Raw genomic sequence first — 22,695 nt, 5'->3', positions numbered from 1 at the left:
ACCCAACCCGTCGTAAAAACGGGTTAAACGGGCCCAACCCGACGGGTTGGGCCCGTTTTGACAGCTCTAGCTCCTATGTATGTCCTGGCCACTAAATTGAACAGACTTGCTAAAACCCTCAGTGTTTAGAGGAAAGAGGTATTTGGAAACATTTTTGCCCGCTTGAAAGAATATGAGGACCGAGTACAAACCCTTGAGAGTGCCCTCCAGCAACACCCTGATGATGATCACGTTTTATTGGAATATAAGGAAGGGGTTGCTCTTTTACAAAAGCAAGTCATGATTGAGGAGGAGTTTTGGCAACAGAAGCCGCGCATCACCGAGGTACAAAAGGGTGAGAGGAACTCTCATTACTTTCACTCTCTTGTCAAAGAGCGCAGGCAGAAACTCTTCATACACAGAGTTAGAGATGATACGGGCCAGTGGATTGAGGATAGGGAAGGTATTGCCGCTCAGGCAGTATCTTTCTTTGAGCGCATGTTTACTGCCGAGATTGGGGGCTTTGATACTGCTTTACTTGATTGTATTCCGCAGTTGGTTACTGAGGCCGACAATGATTTGCTGACTGTGGTACCAGAGGAAGAAGAGATCAAGGTTGTTGTGTTTCAGATGAGTTCAGTTAGTGCCGCCGGTCCAGGCAGTTTCTCGGGGTCTTTTACAAGGGTTGTTGGGATATTGTTGGTGCTGACGTGGTACTGATGGTACAGAGTTATTTTTCGGACAGAGAGTTCACCAGGGCTATCACACATACATCCATCGTCTTGCTTCCGAAGAAGCCGAACCCTGAAACTTGTGCAGATTATAGGCCGATCAGCTTGTGTAATTTCAGCAGCAAAATAGTCACCAAGCTGATGGTGGTTAGATTGGGTACGGTTTTTCCCCGACTTCTGTCACCGCATCAGAGTGGTTTTGTGGCCGACAGATTGATTACTGATAACATCCTTCTTGCATCAGAAATGTGCCACGGATTACAGGTTCAGAAGCGTGATGTTGTGCTTAAGTTAGACATGGCTAAAGCATACGATCACGTTTCTTGGATTTTCTTGACCTCGGTGATGCGCCGCCTCGGTTTTTCAGAGATCTGGATTGATTTGGTCTTCCGGCCAGTGTCCAATGTTTGGTAGTCGGTGATTGTTAATGGCATAAAAGAGGGTTTCTTTACATCGACTCGGGGACTGCGACAGGGCGATCCTTTATCGCTTAGTTTGTTCATCATTGCGGCTGAGGTTCTTTCAGTTTACTTGGCCCATGTTTACGAGGATCCTGCAGTCCCCCGTTTCACTCAGCCACCTGGCACCCCACACATCCACCACTTGGCATATGCAGATGATATCATTATATTCAGTACAGCCAGACAGGGTGCCATTAATACTGTTATTTCGGCCCTCAAGGAGTATGAGTCTATCTCAGGACAGTTGGTCAGTTTACAGAAGAGTGCTTTCTATATGCATCCTTGTACTCCTGATAGAGTGCTACAACGCGTACGCAGGGCGACCCGTTGTATCCACTGTTCCTTCCCCTTTACATATCTTGGTTGCCCTGTGTACGTGGGGCGGAAGAAGTGCATCTACTTTAGCCCTACAGTTGATAAGGTGAAGGCCAAGTGCTTGAGTTGGGAACGGCGAGTCCTGTCAAAAGGCGGGAAAGCCACTCTGATTAGATTTGTGCTTCAGGCGATACCTTTGCATCTTTTTGCCGCTTGGCCCCGCCCAAGCAGGTGATCCGGGACCTTGAGCGATGTTTTGCTAGTTTCTTCTAGAGACAGTCTAGTGGGTCCCAGTATCACTGGAGTTCGTAGGGAAGAATCTCGCTCTCCCCAAAAAGGAGGGCGGGGTTGGTTTCTTGGATTTGGACCTGATGGTGTGTGCTGCTAGTGCGAAGCTGTGGTGTACTTTTCGCACTGAGTATACGCTATGGACAGACTTTATGCGGGCAAAGTATTGTAGTCGGGTTCACCCGGTTGCAAAACTTGTCCAGACTTCTGACTCTCATACCTGGAAGCAGATGTTGGCTGTTCGTGATGAGGCTGAGCGTGCTATAGGCTGGCGGTTGTTCCATGGCCGGGTTAATTTCATGTGGGACAACTGGTCGGGTCTCGGTCCGCTTGGCAGACTTTATCCTTTCCCGGGGGTCTCCTACTCTCGTGAGCCGCTTCTGGATTACGTTACTGATGGTGCCCTGGACTTATTTGATCATGCTGACTTGGCTCTGGCCAGGTTACAGGCGGACTTGTCCCGTCTCGGGCAGGGACCGCGAGATATTCCTATTTGGCGCCCGGCATCTGATGGTATGTTTTCTTTCGCTACGACGAAGTCCTTTTTGCGACCTGCTAGGCTTGTTGACCTGGATCCCTTCCTTGCTAAGTGTTGGCATAAGCACTTCCCTTTCAAGGTGTCCTTCTTGGCTTGGAGAGTGTTCCGGGGTCGCTTGCCTACGGACGACGTCCTATCTCGTTTCGGCCATGTGGTCATTTCGAGGTGTTGGTATTGTCCGGCTCCTGCTTTTGATTCCATTGCCCATATTTTTTACTCAGGAGATACAACACGCGCTGTATGGCATCATGTGTTTGCGTCCCTTGGCCTCCAGTCACTACATAGGAGTCTACGGACTTTGATCGCTAGCTGGGGGCGGAGTGGTACGCATACCCCTCTACGTTCTTTTGTTCTTTGCAGGCTGCCATATCTGGTGCTTTGGGAGCTATGGAAACACCGCAATGGGTGCTTACACGGTCGGGATACCCCAAGTGTTGCACGAGTTATGTTTGGGGTAGCTCGGGGCGTGGTTGAGTGCCTGTTTAGGCGGTAGCCGGGTCAGCATATCCTCCTGCCTAATTGGCGGATGATCGTGTCTTACCTGGAGGCACATGTGCCTCGCCGAGTGGTCCGTGTTGTTCGTTGGTCCCCCCTTCTTCTGGTTCTCTCAAGATTAATCTTGCTCTTTCGGCTTCAGAAGGGGGGGCGGCTGCCTTGGTCCGCAACCAGGGTGGCGGGCTTTGCTACGGAGTCACCTGGTCTAGGCTGGAGGAGTCTATCCGAGGTCTTTTCCGGATTCTCTTATCTTGTCTGACTTGGTGCCTGGACGGAGGTCATCAGGTTCTTGTGGTGGAGACCTCTATCCGTGATTTGGAGGCTTACTTTGATGATGCATCCACCACGCTTTGGTATATGGATGACGTGGTCTCTCGGATGCGTTTCCTCTGTTCCTGCGGCTCTATCACTTTCATGTTATGCTCTTCCCAGGCGGATCTCCCGACTCAGGCTCTTGCAGATTGGGTCCTCGATAAACCTGGGGAGACTACATTTGCTACACTTGCTGCCTTACCACCTAGGATGTGCGCTCTCCTTATCCATGATGACGTGTCCTACGTTTTCTCCGACTTTGCGGATTCGCCTTGAGGGCGGTGCTTGCTTGCTTCTTACTTTAGTTTTATTTTATTTTATTTTATTTTATTTTTTTGTGACTAGTTTTTCTCTTCTTGTATGCTGGGCTATTTGAGTATCTGGCTTAGTTAGCTTGGGGCGTAAGGGGCTTCTAGTATTGGGGGTTTCTTTTTCTGCTTTGTGTTCTCTTTTCCTGTTCTGCTTCTACGTGTAGCTGTGTGATTTGCGGGATTTGATTCTTGTGTTTCATGCATAGCGTACACTCTGAGGTGGGAGTGCTCCTATAGTCTTGCTTGTATATATTTGCTTGATATGGTGCTTGGTGAATTATGGCTGGTTGTTTCTATAATGGGATTGGGAGGATGTGAGGTGGGCTTCTGATGCTTAGCATATATGCTATTGCTTTTGTGGATGGCTATACAGGCTCCCCGGGTTAAAATGCATTACGCTATACCGTGCGAGCTGGCCTGACGCTTAAGGGTGGCATATATGTTTGCACCAGTGGTTAGGGAGCCATCGCTTGGGACTTTGGGCCGTTGAAGCCCTCTGCGATAAAATGCAGAGCTCTGTACGTACGAGGGTGGCTTGGGTTCCAAGGGTGGGTGGAGGTGAGCACCATTGCTCATGTGAAGGACTATTCACGGTTCCCCCGGATAAAAATGCAGAGATCTGTACCGGAGGGGATCTGTCCAACGCATGAGGGTGGTTTGGGTTGGCGGCCGGTTTCATTGCTCCTGTGGATGGTCACATAGGTTCCCTCGGATAAAAATGCAGATCTCTGTACCGCGGGGGACCGACCTGACGCTTGAGGGTGGAACTGGTCCGTCATGGCTTTTGGAGCATCGTTCCCACCTTTTGTGTAGGGCATGACGCCCAGGAATTGTCCAGCTTTCATACGGTTATAGGTGGTTTGCAGTATGGGTGTTGGGCCCACTTTGTTGTTTAGAGCTTATCTCTTCTACTTGTTCGCCTTTCGGCCACCTTGCTTTATTTTCTTTCATTTGTAGCCTTGGTCACTTTTGGGCATTGGCAAGACTTTTGTTTTGTTTATAATAATAATAAGACATCTTTTTTTTTTTTTTTTTTTTTTTTTAAAAAAAAAGAAAAAAAGAATAACAACTTAAAATACCTCATAATGTCCTTGACTTTGATTTTGGTCATTGTAACTAAGTAACTGGCTTTTATTCTGATTATCGTAACAAAAAAAAAATCTTCTATCCACCATCCATGGCTTATAGATTGTAACACCCTCGATTTTACCATATTTTTAAAACTTAAATGCAAGAGATAAGCAATCTAATCATCCATTAAACATTAAGCGGAAGCAAGTCTAAACGGGGGTATTATGCCACATCTTACAGTACTAAAGATGCACAGGCGGGAAAACTAAACAGTATAAAAAAGTCAATAAGAGTCAAGGCACACAGGCCGCTCAAAAGACTCATAGGCCATCAACAAAACGTCTAGACAAGGTGACTAAGCTATCTAACGCTCCAAGTCTAGCGCACTCGGGCATCTACTCAAAACCTGTAGAACAAGGAAAACATAACATTGGGATGACACCCGGTCAGCGAATATTGCTGGTAACCCACCAACACGCGTTAAATAGCATATATAGATAAGTATAAATCAAAACCATTTCGAAACGGAATACAGTATATAACATTTTAAAACCAAGCGAGGAAACATCAATAGACTCATCAATCACTCACAACAAAGGTCAAAGACCATCAACAAGAATTCCCCCCCCCCCCCCCCCCCCAAGATAATCAAGAGAACAGTACAACAGTAAGGACAATGAGAATAACGAGACCTAGCTAAGCTAAGTCATTTACCAAGGAGTCATCACATCGACTCGGATCATAACAGATCAGATTAGTGTGGAGTTACCAAAACACTCAAAGCGTAGCAAGGCAGAACCTCACCGCAGTGAAGCCTAGTGCACGGTGCTTACCACGCAACCGTCACCACCACCCATCCAACGGAACCTCACTTACCAACACAACAACGGAACTAGCAAGGCAGGATCTTCACCGCAGCGAAGCCTAGCGCACGGTGCTTTCCACACACCGTCACCACCGCCCATCCAGCGGGACCCTACTTACAACACAACAACAACCTAGCAAGGCAAGGTCTTCACCGCAGCGAAGCCTAGCGCACGGTGCTTTCCGCACACCGTCGCCACCGCCCATCCAGCGGAACCTTACTTACTCACACTACAACAATATCGTAAGGCAGGATCTTCATCGCAGCGAAGCCTAGCACACGGTGCTTTCGACACACCGTCGCCACCGCCCATCCAGCGGAAGGCTCATCAAGAGCTCAATCAAGGAAGCAACAACGTAGTACAACACATGTACAAGATCATATCAAGGAACTCATTCAAGAGGTTTCAATGAAAAGCATGAAACGATACTCAACAACAACAATGGACTTCAATCCAACATCAACATGATTGGCAACACAAGTTGCCAATCCTCATCAAGAAGGAACAAACCACACATACTAGCATAAACGACATCAACACTAGCATGCACATCAAACGGGTAAACCAAAATGGTTCCAACGAATCACAAGGTCGGACCATTAGCACGATTCAAGACGCCAAATCCTAACATGGATTCCTAAAACATCGTTCTAGACAAACAAAACATCAAGAAGACTCACAAAAACTCAATAATTCAACAACGGGAGGTCAAAACATCAAATACCAAGAAGAAAGGATCACGAGGAACAAATCCCCGCAATCCCCACATATGTTTCCCGCGGGTGGGGCCATGGGTGGACCTCTACCCGCGGTTCCACCCGTGGGATACGTCCTGCCCCAAAAATCAGCATTCGCGGTTTTGAACTTTTAAGGCCAAATTCAAGTCCAAATGACCCCAAATCTTCCACACAACAAAGATATGACTTGAACTTATGAATAACTCATAAAATGGCATCCAAGAACCCTAAAATACAAGCTCTAAACATGCATTATCACAAGATCATGCATCAATGACTCAAACACATCAAGAATATCACATAGAAGCCAACAATCATTATTATCAAGTGAATATAGGTTTTGTGTAACATGAGTTACCTCTTGTAGACCAAGAACATCTTCTTCAACCTCAAAGCAAGACCAAAGATTCTCTATATCAACCTAGCACTTCACCCACCACTAGATCTTCTACAAACTCCTAAAACCCACAAGGTAGAAGAAAGATTTAGAGAAAAGATGGAGGAATCTTGTAAGGAAAAGGTAGGGAAGGATAGATCTTACCATTCCTAGCCTTGTAGTGTTGGAAAGTTGGAATCTTGGTGGAAGACTATGCAAAGCTTGGAAGTTCTCTTTTTGACTTGGAGAGCAAGCTAGGATTCTTTTAGAGAGAGGTTGGAGAGTTTTAAGAACTTTGGCTAGCATGGAATGAAGACAAGAGGTATTGCTAGGGAAACATGAGCATATGTAAATAGTGAAAAGACCAAGTTACCCTTACTAAGGTTTGGATGAATAAGGGATTGAGGTACAACACACAAGGCACAAGGTACACCAAGAAGACTAGTCAATTTCTAGTCCTTCGACTATGAAATTTCAGGATTTTAGGAAGAAGTTACCAAGGAAGGCTAGGATTAATTCCTTAATTAATCCCAATTAGCATTTAGATTTACGGGGTGTCACATAGATTGTGTGATACATATACATAACGCACACACCCACATATATATAGAGTCATATGAGTCCAATTTGTATTCTCTGCCGTCCAAATTACCAGTAGTTTCATCTCACAAATATCAATATTGACTAAAAATTATGGAGTAAAAGACATTTTTGGTCCTAGACTTATAGTGGCTTGGACAATTTTAATCCTTTATAAAAAAATTGCCATTTTATGGACAGAGTTATTGTGGCGAGGACATTTTTGGTCCCCCGTCTATATTTTTGTTAGATAACCGTCTGAGAGAGGGGTAATTACGTCAATTTAGGCTATCTCCTTCTATCTATTATATCTATGTGTGTTTTGTTTTCTTCTCGGTCATAATTCGAAGGAGTCGGAGAGTCCAAGTTGCAGTAAAGGCATGGTTGTTGGCAGAGCATTTCGTAGTGCAAAACTACAAATAAATGAGGGTCAGAGTAAAGGCATGGTTGTGGGACCAAAATCATCCATCTCACAATAAAGAGATAACCTAAATTGACGTAATTGCCCCTCTCTCATACGGTTATCTAACAGAAATATAAACGGAGGACCAAAAATGTCCTCGCCACAATAACTCTGTCCATAAATGGCAAATTTTTTTATAAAGGACTAAAATTGTCCAAGCCACTATAAGTCTAGGACCAAAAATGTCTTTTACTCTAAAATTATGTATTGAAATTATAAACTTAAAAAAATATGTATTGACCAAGGTGGTGCAAATAGCAAAATGAACTCCCATTTGGCTATTTACACCACCTATGTAATTATTAAAAGTTTTCACCTTTTTAAAATTTTAAGATACTTTATACCCACTTTTGACTAAAGGGTGGTGCAAATAGCAACACCCATGTAAAAACATATATGATCTATATTTACAGTATATTATTAACCACCTTTCAGACTTCCTCCTTAAGACTTCAAGTAGTGTGGGTGGGTGCCAACAACTTATTGTAAATCTTTTTTTTTTTTAAATGAAATTACCCCATGTTTAGTTGAATTTTGTACTAATCCAATTAGTGAAGTAACTACCAACAGGGGCGGAGCCAAGATTAGATGATGCAGAATGCCAATTATGATTTAAGAGTAAATAATTAAATACATTAATATCCATTTAACATATTTCAACATACATTATTGCATTGTAAATCTACTAAAATCGAGTAGCATACTAATATTTTCTTCTTAGTACTATGCCTGCTTTTATATATATATATATATATATATATATATATATATATATATATATATATATATATATATATATATATATATATACATATATATATATACATATATATACATATATATATATATACATATATATACATATATATATATATATATATATATATATATATATATATATACACACACATATATGTATACACATATATATATGTATACACACACACACACACACACACACACACACACACACACACACACACACACACACACACACACACACACACACACACACATATATATATATATATATATATATATATATATATATATATATATATATATGAGTAGGCACTGTACTAAGAAGAAAATATTAGTATGCTACTCGATTTTAGTATAATTAGGTTCAAATGCGGTTAAATCTGAGCCATTGATCTTGGTTAAATCAACGTCCAGGATTACTAAAATTAAAAAATAAATGTCGTGGCAATTTGACAATTTTTGCATCTAGGTCAAATTTAAGGTGCGTGGATTTTGTGCTTAATGTGAGTCGTTGTTGAAACTTAAATGCATGGTTTTCCCTTTTAAGGTGCGTTGTTTTCCTTCTTAAGGTGCAAGATTTGTAAGTTTAAGGTGCGTCAGTTGTCTGAAACTTAAGGTGAGCCATTTTAAAACCTTGGGTGCGTGGTTTGTGTTCTTAAGGTGCTTTGTTGTATGCTTAAGGTGCGTGATTTGAGTTCTTAAGGTGCTTTGTTTGTGTGTTTAAGGTGCGTGGTTTGTATATTTAAGGTTTCTTAAGGTGCTTTGTTTGTGTGTTTAAGGTGCGTGATTTGTATACTTAAGGTGCGCCATGTTAATGCTTAAGGTGCATCAACCGCACAAGAAGCCTCCCCACACCTGAACCCTTCCTTATATATATATATATATATATATATATATATATATATATATATATATATATATATATATATATATATATATATATATAGACTTGCGTTCAAATGAGGACAAGTATATTATAGAGGACTGTGAGGACAGATGTAGTGTGTGCCATTAGCATGTATGTTGTGTGCATGGCCGAATGTAGTCGTGTGCCACAGTTTGTATGTCGCGTGCATACATTTGTTAATTAATAAAGCCTGGGTTCGAAACCTGATGCTTACATATATTCTTGTGTGCCATTATGTATTAAATTGTGTGCCTGATAGTAATTTGTTGTGTGCTCATTGTTTGTCCTCACAGTCCTCTATATATTGTTGTCCTCATTTGAACTCAACCCTCTATATATATATATATATATATATATATATATATATATATATATATATATATATATATATATATATATATATATATATAATCACCCTATGCTTTAGCTAATCTTAATTAATTTTTTGTTTCAAAGTAATATCTATCTTATATATCTAATTATTTTTTTATGTAATCACCTTCTTCTTCTTCTTTGACAGGGAAGACTAAAGCCGCAATAAATGCAGTTATTCATAAAATGTTGTTTGAAGAGAAATAAAAATATAAAATACCAGTAATTCATCAAAAGATTCCAAGCTTCAAAGATATATATATATATATATATATATATATATATATATATATATATATATATATATAAATGACTAGGTTACTACTTGAGGAATATAAAAATTGATATTGTAAAAAGCCTAGAAAATAGAAAACTTAGTCTGTAAGATTGATTGGGAGAAGCCAAATATTTTGAGGAGAGAGGATACAAAAATAAGTATTATACCAAAAAGAATGGAGGGGGGGGGGGGGGGGGGGGGGGATGACATGGTGGCTCCGCCCCTGACTACAAAGGTTTAAGTTCTACTCCTATTATTGATTTTATTTTATTTTTTTTTTTGTTTAAGTTGGTCAATTATAAACAATCTAAACTAGTTTACATCCTTGTAGTCTTTTACTGATTAAGATTACAATGCGAATTTTGTTTTGTTTTTTTTTTTTTTTGTTTAAGTTGGTCAATTATAAACAACCTAAACTAGTTTACATCCTTGTAGTCTTTTACTGATTAAGATTACAATGCGAACTTCGCCCAAAGTACACATCTGTGTATAGCATTTGTAGAGTTTCTCATAAATTAAAGTGAATTTTGTGCGGTGCTATGTAGATGTAGCTTACGAGCTTGGAGGTGGGTGGGTGCCCTTTGGTTTTTGCTTGCTCCAAGCTAATGGTGAGTTCGATGTTCTAGTTAACGGTCCACCACTAGGGCCTTGGATCTTCTTATGGTGGAGGCAATGGCATGCAGGGAGTATCTTACGTGGTTAAGAGGCAATGGTTGGAACAACGGTTCATGTCCAGGTAGATTGTTAAGTGTTTTCTCGGAGTATTTCAGGAAGCCTCAAGGACCACATCTACCATGAGTATATTTATCATGATTATGTCAATTTCTTAAACTCTTTAGAGTCTTGTTCTATTGTTTTTGTGTGCCAATCAGTGAATCAACTTGCTCACGCTCTCGCGAAAAGCAGTTGATTATAGGGATGAAAATTCCATGGCAATTTTAATCCGTCCCGCATGGATCGAGTTTTTTGGGTGATAGTGGGTGATGGGTCTGTGTAGCTCTTAAAAAACTAAACCCATGCTAGGTCGGATTGGATTCAGGTTTTATGTACAAAATCCGCTTAGAACTCCACCTGATCCACCATGTGTGTGTGTGTGTGTGTGTGTGTGTGTAGGGTAGGGTTCCAGTGAGAACATGTGCTTAGGTGAGAACATGAGAACACATCATGTGCGTCCATCTAATATTTTTTAATGGTATAGATTAGATTAAGTATGTGCGAACGTGCATTAAATGTGTGCAAACGCGATTAAGTGTGTTTGCACACATTTAATGCGCGTTCGCACACACTTAATCTAATCTATACCATTAAAAAATATTAGATGGATGCACATGATGTGTTCTCATGTTCTCACCTAAATACATGTTCTCACTGGAAAGTTACTATATATATATATATATATATATATATATATATATATATATATATATATATATATATATATATATATATATATATATAGAGTCAGGTTCCTGTGAGGTCAGGTCTTCCCGTGCGGCGAGAGCGGCATACACCATTAGGTATGCATAAATGCACCACACAGTGTTCGTAAATACAACATTATGTGTGGTGTATTTTTTTTTTTGTGTGGTGTATTTTTTGACATTTCATTCTGGTGTATTTTCGAACACTGTATGGTGCATTTATACATACCTAATGGTGTATGCCGCACTGACCGCACGGGAAGACCGGACCTCACAGGAACCAATATATATATATATATATATATATATATATATATATATATATATATTAAAGAACGGCTTTATATCTTGCCCCTTCGATCCTGGCATAGCCGAAGCGATTGCTTGCAAGGAAGTTCTCTTCTGGTTGAAATTCTTGCACTATGAGGATATCATGATTGAAATAAACGGCCTTCCATTGCGCTCTCACATAAATTTGACGTATAAGGGTCTCATTATTGATGAATGTAAACATTGTATTAGCTCATTTAGAAGTGCTTCTATTAGCTATGTCTATAGATCAGCAAATCATGTTGCTCATGCTTTTGCTCGGGCTTTTGATTCTTAGTCTAGTCTTGGGGTTGGGTTATCCTTGTAAGATTATGAACTGAACTGTTTATTGATGTAAATACAACCAGCTATTAATAGTATACAAAGGAGAGAAGATAGCAGGAAGTTACCAGGATGTTGTAACAACTAGTCTAACACAGCTATTCAACAGGAGCATAACTAGAACTAAACAGAGACAAAATAAGTCGCCACATATATTCTTAACATGCCCCCGCAAGATGGAGGATCCGTCGGAGACTCCAATCTTGGAACGGAACAAAAGGAACAACGAACGGCTCAACGGCTTCGTGAGAAAGTCAGCTAGCTGAGTTGACGAAGGAATGTGCTATACCACCAGTGAACCATTTGAAACCAAGTCACGAACAAAGAAATAATCGAGCGCTAGATGCTTCATACGCGAATGAAACATCGGATTCTTACACACATACGTAGCGCTAAGGTTTTCACAAAGCAAAACTGGAGGCTTCAACAGCTGCAACCGGAGCTCATGCAACAAATTCTTAACCCACAAGACTTCTGTAGCAGCATTCGCCAAGGCTCGGTACTCGGCTTCCTTAGACGAGTACGAAACTGATTTCTGACGAGTGGACTTCCATGAAATGAGTTTGGACCCAAGATACAATAGGTAAGCGGTAGTGGACCACCCACTGGACGAGTAGCCACCCCAATCAGCATCTATATACACACTTAGCGGCAGAGGTTGCCCAGCACGAAGGAACAACCCATGACACACTATACCCTTTAGGTAGCGTACCGTTTGGCAGCCTGCCAGTGCATCTCCGTAGGCATATGCATGAACTGTGAGAGACGATTAACTGCATTGGACATGTCAGGTATAGTAATGACCAAGTACTGTAGCAGGCCAAGGAGACGCCTAAACTGAGTTACATCTACTGTAGCACTACCAGATTGTGCAGGGAGCAATTTGACTGTAGTCGCGAGTGGTGTTGAAACAACCTTTGCACCATCCATCTTAAACCGAACCAGTATGTCCGTGATATATTGACTCTAAGATAGGAGCATGCCATTAGGTGTCGGAACTACTTCAACGCCCATAAAGTGATGCAAGGAACCAAGGTCCTTAAGAGTAAACCGAGCTAATAGAGTGTTAACAAACTTATCAAGCCATGCAACATCGTTCCCTATTAATATAATATCATCCACATACACCATGAAATAAACAATAACATTATTAGCTGAATAAACAAATAAAGACACATTTGCTTGAGACTTCAAAAACCCAAAACACAACAAGAACTGGGAAAGTTCCAAGTACCAAGCCTTGGGAGCCTGTTTAAGACCATATAAGGCTTTAGTCTGTTTGCAAACATGAGGTGGAAACGAAGGATCGACAAACCCTGGTGGATGCTCCATAAACACTTCCTCATGCAACGTTCCGTGAAGGAACGCGTTATTAATGTTTAACTGGCGCAAACCCCAGCAATTACTCAAAGCAATGGTCAGAACCACACGTATAATCACTAGTTTCATAACTGGACTATATGTCTCAAAATAATCCTGGCCAGCAGTCTGCAAGAACCCTTTAGCGACAAGCCGCACTTTAAACCGGTCAACAGACCCATCTGGTTTGCGCTTGACACGGAACACCCACGAGGAACCAGTTGCCACATTTTGTTACATTGGAGCGCTTCGAACTCCTTGTAACACCCCTAAATTTCAAGATATTTAAAACTTATAAAAAGAGGGCGAATCCATTGATTTAATCCCAAATAGAGCATACAACTATCCATAAGAGTCGGGGTGCTATGCCACACCTAGGTTCGAGAACCTAGGTGCACATGCTAAACTAACTAGGCATAAGAAATCTTCAAATCAATATTCAATACAATCCCAAGGCACGCAGGCCAACTGCTGAGCTAAGACTAAGTAAGCTAAGTCCAGGCTCTGACTAGCGCGCTCCGAAGCTAAAGCTCGTCATCTGAAAAACATTCGGTATAACAACCGACAGCGAATAATGCTGGTAACCCACTCCAACGCGTTAAGTAAAATATAGGTAGATATAAGAAACTCATTTTGAAACTGGAATACATATATACTTACGAGACTCTAGTTTAAATCCAAGATCAAGACTCAAGGCATATTAACAGACTCAATATCATAGATGAAACATAGACATTAACATGCGTCCTAAACATGCAATGCAAGACATAACAGGTAGATAATCATGCAAATAACGAGTAGGGGAAACTAAGGCATTCAATACAATCAATTAGAAAGTAGTCAACAAAGCACACAGTTCATCCTCCACCCTTATACAAAGTTCCAACCGTATAACTCCCCTCCGTCCTTATATCAGTTCCAAGCTATACCTCCAGGCCACCCTTATATCCCCATCCCTTATGCCTTCGGGCAACTACATGCCCCCACCAATGAACCCACCTTTCAACCACCAACATATCAAGATGGTGCCGCAGTGCCATTCAATGATCCGCACCTCTAGTGCCAATATCAAGGGGTTAGCGCATATAGTTATAACATGACACCGCAACACTTATAACCTGACCCATGCTCAACGGCGAGCAAATCTAAGGTGGGTGTGTGCCTTTAGCACAGTCACCGCTATGACCTCTACCTTTAGTACAACGACTGGGCACAAGTGGTGCCAACCGCCAACAATTTATTTTCCACTAATCACAATCTCATCATCACATTATCATCATCATCAATCACACTGGCCATTGCGCAATAACCACGATACTCATCATCATCCAATCAATCAACACATAAACACATAACAAGCGAGACACAACAACGATGACATGTATCACACATAAAATCCTAGAACGATGCCTAAAACACCAAACGAGACTCATATACGACAAACGGGGTACAACGGGACACGGGAAAACATCAAACGGGGAAAAACACCACGAACCACGCCAGGATTCCAGCGGGTAGGTGGCGGGTGGAGGACCACCCGCCAGCCACCCGCCGGCGGCCGGTTACTATTCCAGCGGGTGGCTGGCAGGCAAACCACTGCCCGCTGGAACAGTATTGCGGGCAGCGGGTGGTCAGTCCCCCCACCTACCCCCACTGATACACAGTCAACTTTTGGGTTCCGGGATCCCTCGTGGAACCCGAAACCATGTCCAAAAACATTCAAACACATAACGACAATACTACGTATTCAAGTAACGGAATTAAACCATGAATCACACCAAATATACCCTAACTCGATTCCTAATCATGCCAAGACTTAACATAAATCACATAACGATCCAGGGACATCTGGAATCACAAGAACATCAAGAAATCTATATGAAAGTCCTAAACACAAGTCCTAGGCTAGACTCAACACCCGATCATGCAAAATCCCACCCAAATATACCAAGAATATCATAATACAAAATCCACGATATAACCCTAGGGCTCTAGACATAATCAAAATACAAGATCATTCATATAATTTATCATAGTATCAAGAACATCAAGATTATCACATAAACATCAAGATTATCACATAAGCATCAAGATTACCACATAAACACAATATAAACCCTAGGTAAAGCTCTATCAAGACTCAAGCACAGAATCATATATCAAAGGAGCCAATGAATAAGATATAGCACGGAAAATAGGTTTTGTCGAGACATGGGTTACCTCTTAGCCTTAATCAATATCCTTGGCTACTAAGGTTCTTTCTCTAAGATCTTCTTTCCGTGGATTCTCCTACGTTTTGATGGCAGGGGGAATTCCTCTGTAGGTTTCTCTTTGGGAATATCTCGTGTGGTAGAATTAATTGTGGTAGGGTTTCTAAATGTTTCCTAAGTCCCTATATATAGATTTAGGAGTCCTAACTAGGGTCTGAATAGTAAGGATCCACTTATCCTATTTCTTATAGGATTAAGGATTTGGTTTAAGGACAAGGGTCCATGATCCATGGTGGGCCACATCAATTAATTAAAGGGAATCCTAACCAAATTAAATCCTTTCTAATTATTATTAACGGAATCAATTAAATAATTAATCCGGGTTAGAGGCCGTAACACGGGGTGTTACACTCATCCATTTTCAAGAAAGCTCAATATAAAATATTCGATTTGTAGAAAACTTCAACGGCACTTGGATCGTAAATTCGAGGTCGAATCTCTCTAAAGAGGGAGGGAATGTTGCGAATACATGAGCCATCCATGATTGAGTTGTTAATAAATTATGGTGCTATTATAATTTTAAATTAATTAGTTTTTACGAAATTATTATATTAATTATTTAGTTAGTTAATTTGGAATTTAAATATACTGTTTTTTGTTAGTTAGTATTAAATTAGATTTAGGAGTTTTTTTTTTTTTTTTTTTTTTTTTTTTTTTTTTTTTTATTTATCTTAGGTTTCTTTATTATTTGTTATTCATGTTTATCATGATTAGTTTGTTAGAATTTCTAGTTATCTTGGAAAGTGTCCAACGAAACTAGGATTCTACAACTATAAATACAGTTGTCTTATATGAATAAAAACAGAGTTGAGAATTTTTGAATTAGAAAACTGAGTGTTTTCTGGAACTCGGAATGAGTTCGGCTGTGAGTTGGTCATGGCAAACCTGACTTATCAAGTGTAAAACCTCACTTCTGGCGTCATCCCAAATCCTACGTATCACCTTATAACCCGGTGTGGCCGAGAACTTATCAAAACCCAAAAATTAACCCTTTTCCAAACCTAAATTAAACCTTTTAATCAGATTTCACCTAGCCTAATAAACTATTCTAAAATATTATTTTAGTCAGAGTGTGAAGAGAAGATCGGCCAACGAGGTTCACATCAGACTTGCTTGCCGTTGAGCATGAGTCAGGTTATAAGTGCTGCGGTGTCATGTTAGAGCTATATGCGCTAACCCCTTGATATTGGCACTAGAGGTGCGGATCATTGAATGGCACTGCAACACCATCTTGATATGTTGTGGTTGAAAGGTGGGTTCGTCGGTAGGGGCATGTAGTTGCCCGGAGGCATACGGGGTGGGGATATAAGGGTGGCCTGGAGGTATAGGTTGGAACTGATATAAGGACGGAGGGGAGTTATACGGTTGGAACTTGGTATAAGGGTGGAGGATGAACTGTGTGTTTTGTTGACTACTTGCTAATTGATTGTATTGAATGCCTTAGTTTCCCATACTCGTTATTTGCATGATTATCTACCTGTTATCTCTTGCATTGCATGTTTAGGACGCATGTTAATTTCTATGGTTATTATATGATATTGAGTTTGTTAATATGCCTTGAGTCTTGATTTTGGATTTAAACTAGAGTCTCGTAAGTATATATGTATTCCAGTTTCAAAATGAGTTTCTTATATTTACCTATATTGTACTTAACGCGTTGGAGTGGGTTACCAGCATTATTCGCTGACGGTTGTTATACCGAATGTTTTTCAGGTGACGAGTTTTAGCTTCGGAGCGCGCTAGTCAGAGCCTTGGACTTAGCTTAGTTAGTCTTAGTTCAGTAGTTGGCCTGCGTGCCTTGGGATTGTATTGAATATTGATTTGAGGATTTCTTATGCCTAGTTAGTTTAGCCTGTGTACCTAGGTTCTCGAACCTAGATGTGACATAGCACCTCGACTCTTATGGATAGTTGTATGCTCTATTTGGGATTAAATCAATGGATTCACCCCCTTTTTATAAGTTTTAAATATCTTGAAATTTAGGGGTGTTACAGTTGGTATCAGAGCCTAAGTTCAACCCTAGGACAATGCCTTTAGGATAAAACTTTGGGACATTAAGCTTGAACTCTAGGCACCTACATACTTGGGATGTTAAGAGTTAGACTTTAAGGATCTAAGTTACATCTAGGATAGTACTCCAAGTTGGAGACCTTAAGATGCTTAGCCGTAAACTCTAAGTATTTAAATACTTTGGACTTAGGGGTCTTTGGATGCGCGGCGAGGCTGTGAGTTTATCTATCATTATGTGCCTAACTTCTCCTCACTCTATCATGTGCTTAGTTTAAAAGATTCCCTATACTTACAGCATCAAGGTAAGGATTCGAACCCCTAACTTACCGTTACAATCAACATTGGCCCTGTAGAACACCAGAATGGCGCTAACAAGAAGCCAGTCCAGGACTCCTGAACCCTCTGCCCACGAATCACTAGTTCAGAACCTACAGCAACTAACTCAGGCCGCCCACACACTAAGCAACGCTATCCTCCACAACAATAACCAACCATCACCACCCCCACCAAACGGAAATTCAGATGTAACTCGCCAAGTCTCGAACCATCGCCCGCCTATCTTCTCAGGAGAAGAAGACCCCACATTCCTCGAAGAATGGATCTGAACCTTCGACAAGATCTTCGAGGTAGTAGAATGCCAGGAGGGACGTTGGGTAGAGATAACCTCCTTCTACTTTGGACACGAGGCCGATCTTTGGTGGGTTCACGAAGGACCTGCTTGTAGGCAAGAACCAGGGTTCAACTGGGAGTCCCTAAAAGTGCGACTACGGGGACGGTTTTACCCCACACACATAAGGGCAGCCATGTACGAGGAATTCCTCCACCTGAGACAAGGGATGTCCACTGTCATGGAATACCACAAACGATTTCTCGAGCTAGCTCGTTTCGCGCCTGAGTTGGTGCCTACGGAAACGACCAAGATAGTGAAATTTGTGACGGGCCTCAACGAGGCTTACACCAGCGCCGCCAACCTCTATCGGATCCAACTTCTGCAATGAGGAGTTCAGGAACAGATCCGCAAGAGGAATACCGGAAGCGGGGGACCGCCTGTGAAAAGAGCAAGGAACGACTCTAACACAAGGACGATTAACCCATCTAATCAAGGATCGTCTATGAGGAACAACGAAACCAACGAGGGACCATTTTTTTGTCGGAGGTGCAATAAAGATCATAGGGGCAAGTCCTGTCTTGGAAACACCTTGCGGTGCTTCTACTGCGGGGGAGAAGGACATAAGGCCTTCCAGTGCACTCGACCCCCGAGCACAAACCCTGCAATCATGGGCCAACAAGGGAGCGCGAATAACCGAGGGAATTACAGGTAATGCGAACCTGGTTGGCCCGATCTTCTCTTCACACTCCAATTACAAAAAATATTGTAGGATGGTTTATTCGGTTGGGTGAATTTGAATTGAAGGTTTGATTTAGGTTGGGAAAAATGGCTAATTTTTGGATTTTTATGAGTCCTCGACCACACCAGGTTATAAGGTGATACGTAGGATAAGAATGACGCTACAAGTGGGGTTTTACACTTGATAAGTCAGGTTTGCCATGACCAACTCACAGCCGAACTCATTCCAAGTTCCAGAAAACACTCAGTTTTCTAATTCAAAAATTCTCAACTCTATATTTCATTTAGAACAAATTGCACTTTTGGTCCTGTGACTATTAGGGAACTGATAATTTGAGTACGTGACTTTCAAAACTCTCAATTTAAACCTTTAACTACGCAATTATTAGCAGATTTGGTCCTGCTGACCAATTTTGGCTGGAAAAATGTAATTCTTTTAAAATTATTTATTTATAAGGGCAAAATGGTCATTTAACGTCATTTCTTCTTCTTCTTCTTCTTGCATCTGTGTAATTCACTCCCTGGATCAGATCATCAGCGGAATCGGGTTTCCCATGATAACCCGGCACAAATGGCAACCCTAGATTCAACGCTAATCCAGAATTGAACAACATCTTGAAATTAGAACTTTGAAAATCGCAACTAAGAATGCAATCCATAACACAATTACATATGAAACAAACAAGAAATCAAGAACTCAATCTTATAATTCCTCTACTTTCTCAGTGGAAATGCATTGTGATTTTCATAAAACAAAAATTTTCATTTGTGCTCTAAGAATCCGAACAGGAAACTAAAGCAACTAGAGAAGTAATTACCAAGATAATCAATAGTGATTCGTCCATTGGAGAAGCGGCCAGTAGGTTGGCGAGTGTCGAAATCCCGTCCGTAAGGAAGCCTATCGGCCCGAGCGAAGTTGCCGAGAAAAGTGTGGTTTCCACAGTCGACGGAGGAGTCTCCGATCACGGACAAAGCCGGAACCAGCGGCGGAGAAGAAGAATAAATGACGTTAAATGACCATTTTGCCCTTATAAATAAATAATTTTAAAAGAATTACATTTTTTCGGCCAAAATTGGCCGGCAGGACCAAATATGCTAATAATTGCGTAGTTAAAGGTTTAAATTGAGAGTTTTGAAAGTCACGTACTCAAATTATCAGTACCCTAATAGTCACAGGACCAAAAGTGCAATTTGTTCTTTCATTTAGAATGCAATGACCTTAAATAGCCATTAACAACCAAATTACAACCACATGAATGAGATAGTTATTACGAATAGGATAAACTAATCCTAACTAACCAACTAAGATAAACATTAATAATAATATAATACTAACAAATTTAAATCTAAGATAATTTTAAGATAATCATCCTAATTAAATAATAAAACTAATTCTAAAATATTCTAATATTCTAACAATTAATTGTTGATTCCCATGCCCACAACATTCCCTCTCCCTTTAGAGAGATTCGACCTCGAATCTACGATCCAAGTGCCGTTGAAGGTTGCTACAAATAGAATATTTTCTATTGAGCTTTCTTGAAAATATGGGTTGTCGTCAATGGGGTTGTTTTTCCTGCAATCTTCTTGTGCATGCAATGTAAACAAATCTTTCAATATTGTCACTTTTTCATACTTTTTTTTTTTGCACAACTCACTTCAATTCAACAGGAATACACGAGAAATTTGATGCAAAGTATCTAGAAATTTAAATCACATCAGAAACAACAATTAACAAAAAAAAAAAAACAACCAGAAACTGACCCAACTTGTTGAATTTTCTGGAAAATATTGGTATTGAATTTTGAGACCAAAATTTCCAGATATCAACTTTAATAGGATTAAGACATGCACAAAAAAGTTCAGAGCAAAACAATGAAAGAAACTATTTTTTCTAATTTTTCAAAGTCGATCACGCAAAACTGCGAAATTCAGAAAAATTTGAGAAATTTCTGGGAACAGATGGTAACGAATTTTCACTAAATTTTTTCCTAGATTTCAAGTTCAACAAGAGTATGAAATGCAGAAAAAAATTTAGAAAAACAAGACACAAGAAACTATTTGTTTCGTATTTTCAAAGTTTACTGCGCAAAACTGCGAATTTTTGACAAACTATATTTTTTCTACTCAAAATAATGTTTCGAGATGGATTATAACTTCTTGGAGCGTGAGAAAAACCTAGGCTCTGATACCAAACTGATACGGATCCCTCGGGGATGAATTCGAGATTCAATACTCTAAAAATCCGAAGTTGGCCCGATCTTTTCCTCACAAAACGGCAACAACAAGAAATAAGGTTTGGGGTTTAGGAGATGATATTTGGCTGATGTAGGGGCTGGTTAAGGGATTATTTTTGGTGTTTTTAATAAGGATATTTATTTGAGATTTAGTTTGTTAGGTTTATTTTATCATTTGTATTTATCTTAGTTTGTTAAAGATTTATTTTGTATTTATCTATTTTTAGTTTGTTGAGATTTTAGTTATCTTGGGATTATAGTCCTGAATTACTAAAACTCTACATCTATAAATAGGGGGACAAATTATGAATAAATAGATTCGAGATGAATATTTTAGAATGAAAACTAAGATAGTTTTCTGGAACTCGGGATGAGTTCAGCCATGAGTGATTCATGGCGTTCCTGACTTATCAAGTGTGAAACCCCACTTGTGGCGTCAAGTCATTCTCGTATCGCTCTATAACCGAGCGTGGGCGAGAATCAATTCGAAAACCACAAAAACAAACCCTTACCCAACCTAAAATTAAACCTTCAAATCAATTTCACCCAGCCAAATAAACCATTCTATGATATTCTTTGTAATTTGAGTGTGAAGAGAAGATCGGGGCAACCAGGTTCGCATCAAAGTCTAAGGTGGGTGTGTGCCTTTAGCACAGTCACCGGTATGGCATGTACCTTTAGTACAATGACCGGGCACAAGTGGTGCCAACCGCCAACAATTTATTTTTCACCAATCACAATCTCATCATCACATCATCATCAGTCACACTAGCCATTGCGCAATGACCACGATACTCATCATCATCCAATCAATCAACACATAATCACATAACAAGCAAGACACAACAACGGTGACACGTATCACACATAAAATCCTAGAACGATGCCTAAAACACCAAACGAGACTCATATATGACAAACGAGGTACAACGGGACACGAGGAAATATCAAACGGGAAAAAACACCACGAACCACGCCGGGATTCTAGCGGGTAGGTGGCGGGTGGAGGACCACCCGCCAGCCACCCGCCGGCGGTCGGTTACTATTCCAGCGGGTGGCCGGCGGGCAGACCACCGCCCGCCGGCTGCCCGCTGGAACAATATTGCGGGCAGCGGGTAGGTGGCGGGTAGTCAGTCCCCCTACCTACCCCCCACTGATACACAGGAAACTTTTGAGTTCTGGGATCCCTCGTGGAACCCGAAACCATGTCCAAACACATTCAAACACATAACGACAACACCACGTATTCAAGTAACGAAATTAAACCAAGAAACACACCAAATATACCCTAACTCGATTCCTAAACATGCCAAGACTTAACATAAATCACATAACGACCCATGGACATCAGGAATCACAAGAACATCAAGAAATCTATATGCAAAGTCCTAAACACAAGTCCTAGGCTAGACTCAACACCCGATCATGCAAAATCCCACCCAAATATACCAAGAATATCATAATACAAAATCCACGATACAACCCTAGGGCTCTAGACATAATCAAAATACAAGATCATTCATATAATTTATCATAGTATCAAGAACATCAAGATTATC

General features: G+C 40.7%; 1 long non-coding RNA gene across 1 annotated transcript; it reads right to left on the bottom strand.

Annotated features, from left to right (window-relative positions):
- Positions 1-17,743, bottom strand: LOC109192728. Its single transcript, XR_002056145.1, has 3 exons — positions 17,731-17,743; positions 12,416-12,419; positions 1-70 (listed from the first exon to the last, which is right to left on the bottom strand). It is a non-coding gene; the product is annotated as an uncharacterized LOC109192728 (long non-coding RNA).
- Positions 17,744-22,695: the final 4,952 nt, after the last annotated feature.

Source organism: Ipomoea nil, unplaced genomic scaffold, assembly GCF_001879475.1.
Source record: "Ipomoea nil cultivar Tokyo-kokei standard unplaced genomic scaffold, Asagao_1.1 scaffold1833, whole genome shotgun sequence".
In the NCBI taxonomy this organism is placed as follows: domain Eukaryota; kingdom Viridiplantae; phylum Streptophyta; class Magnoliopsida; order Solanales; family Convolvulaceae; genus Ipomoea; species Ipomoea nil.
This window is presented reverse-complemented; position numbering and strand designations above follow the sequence as displayed.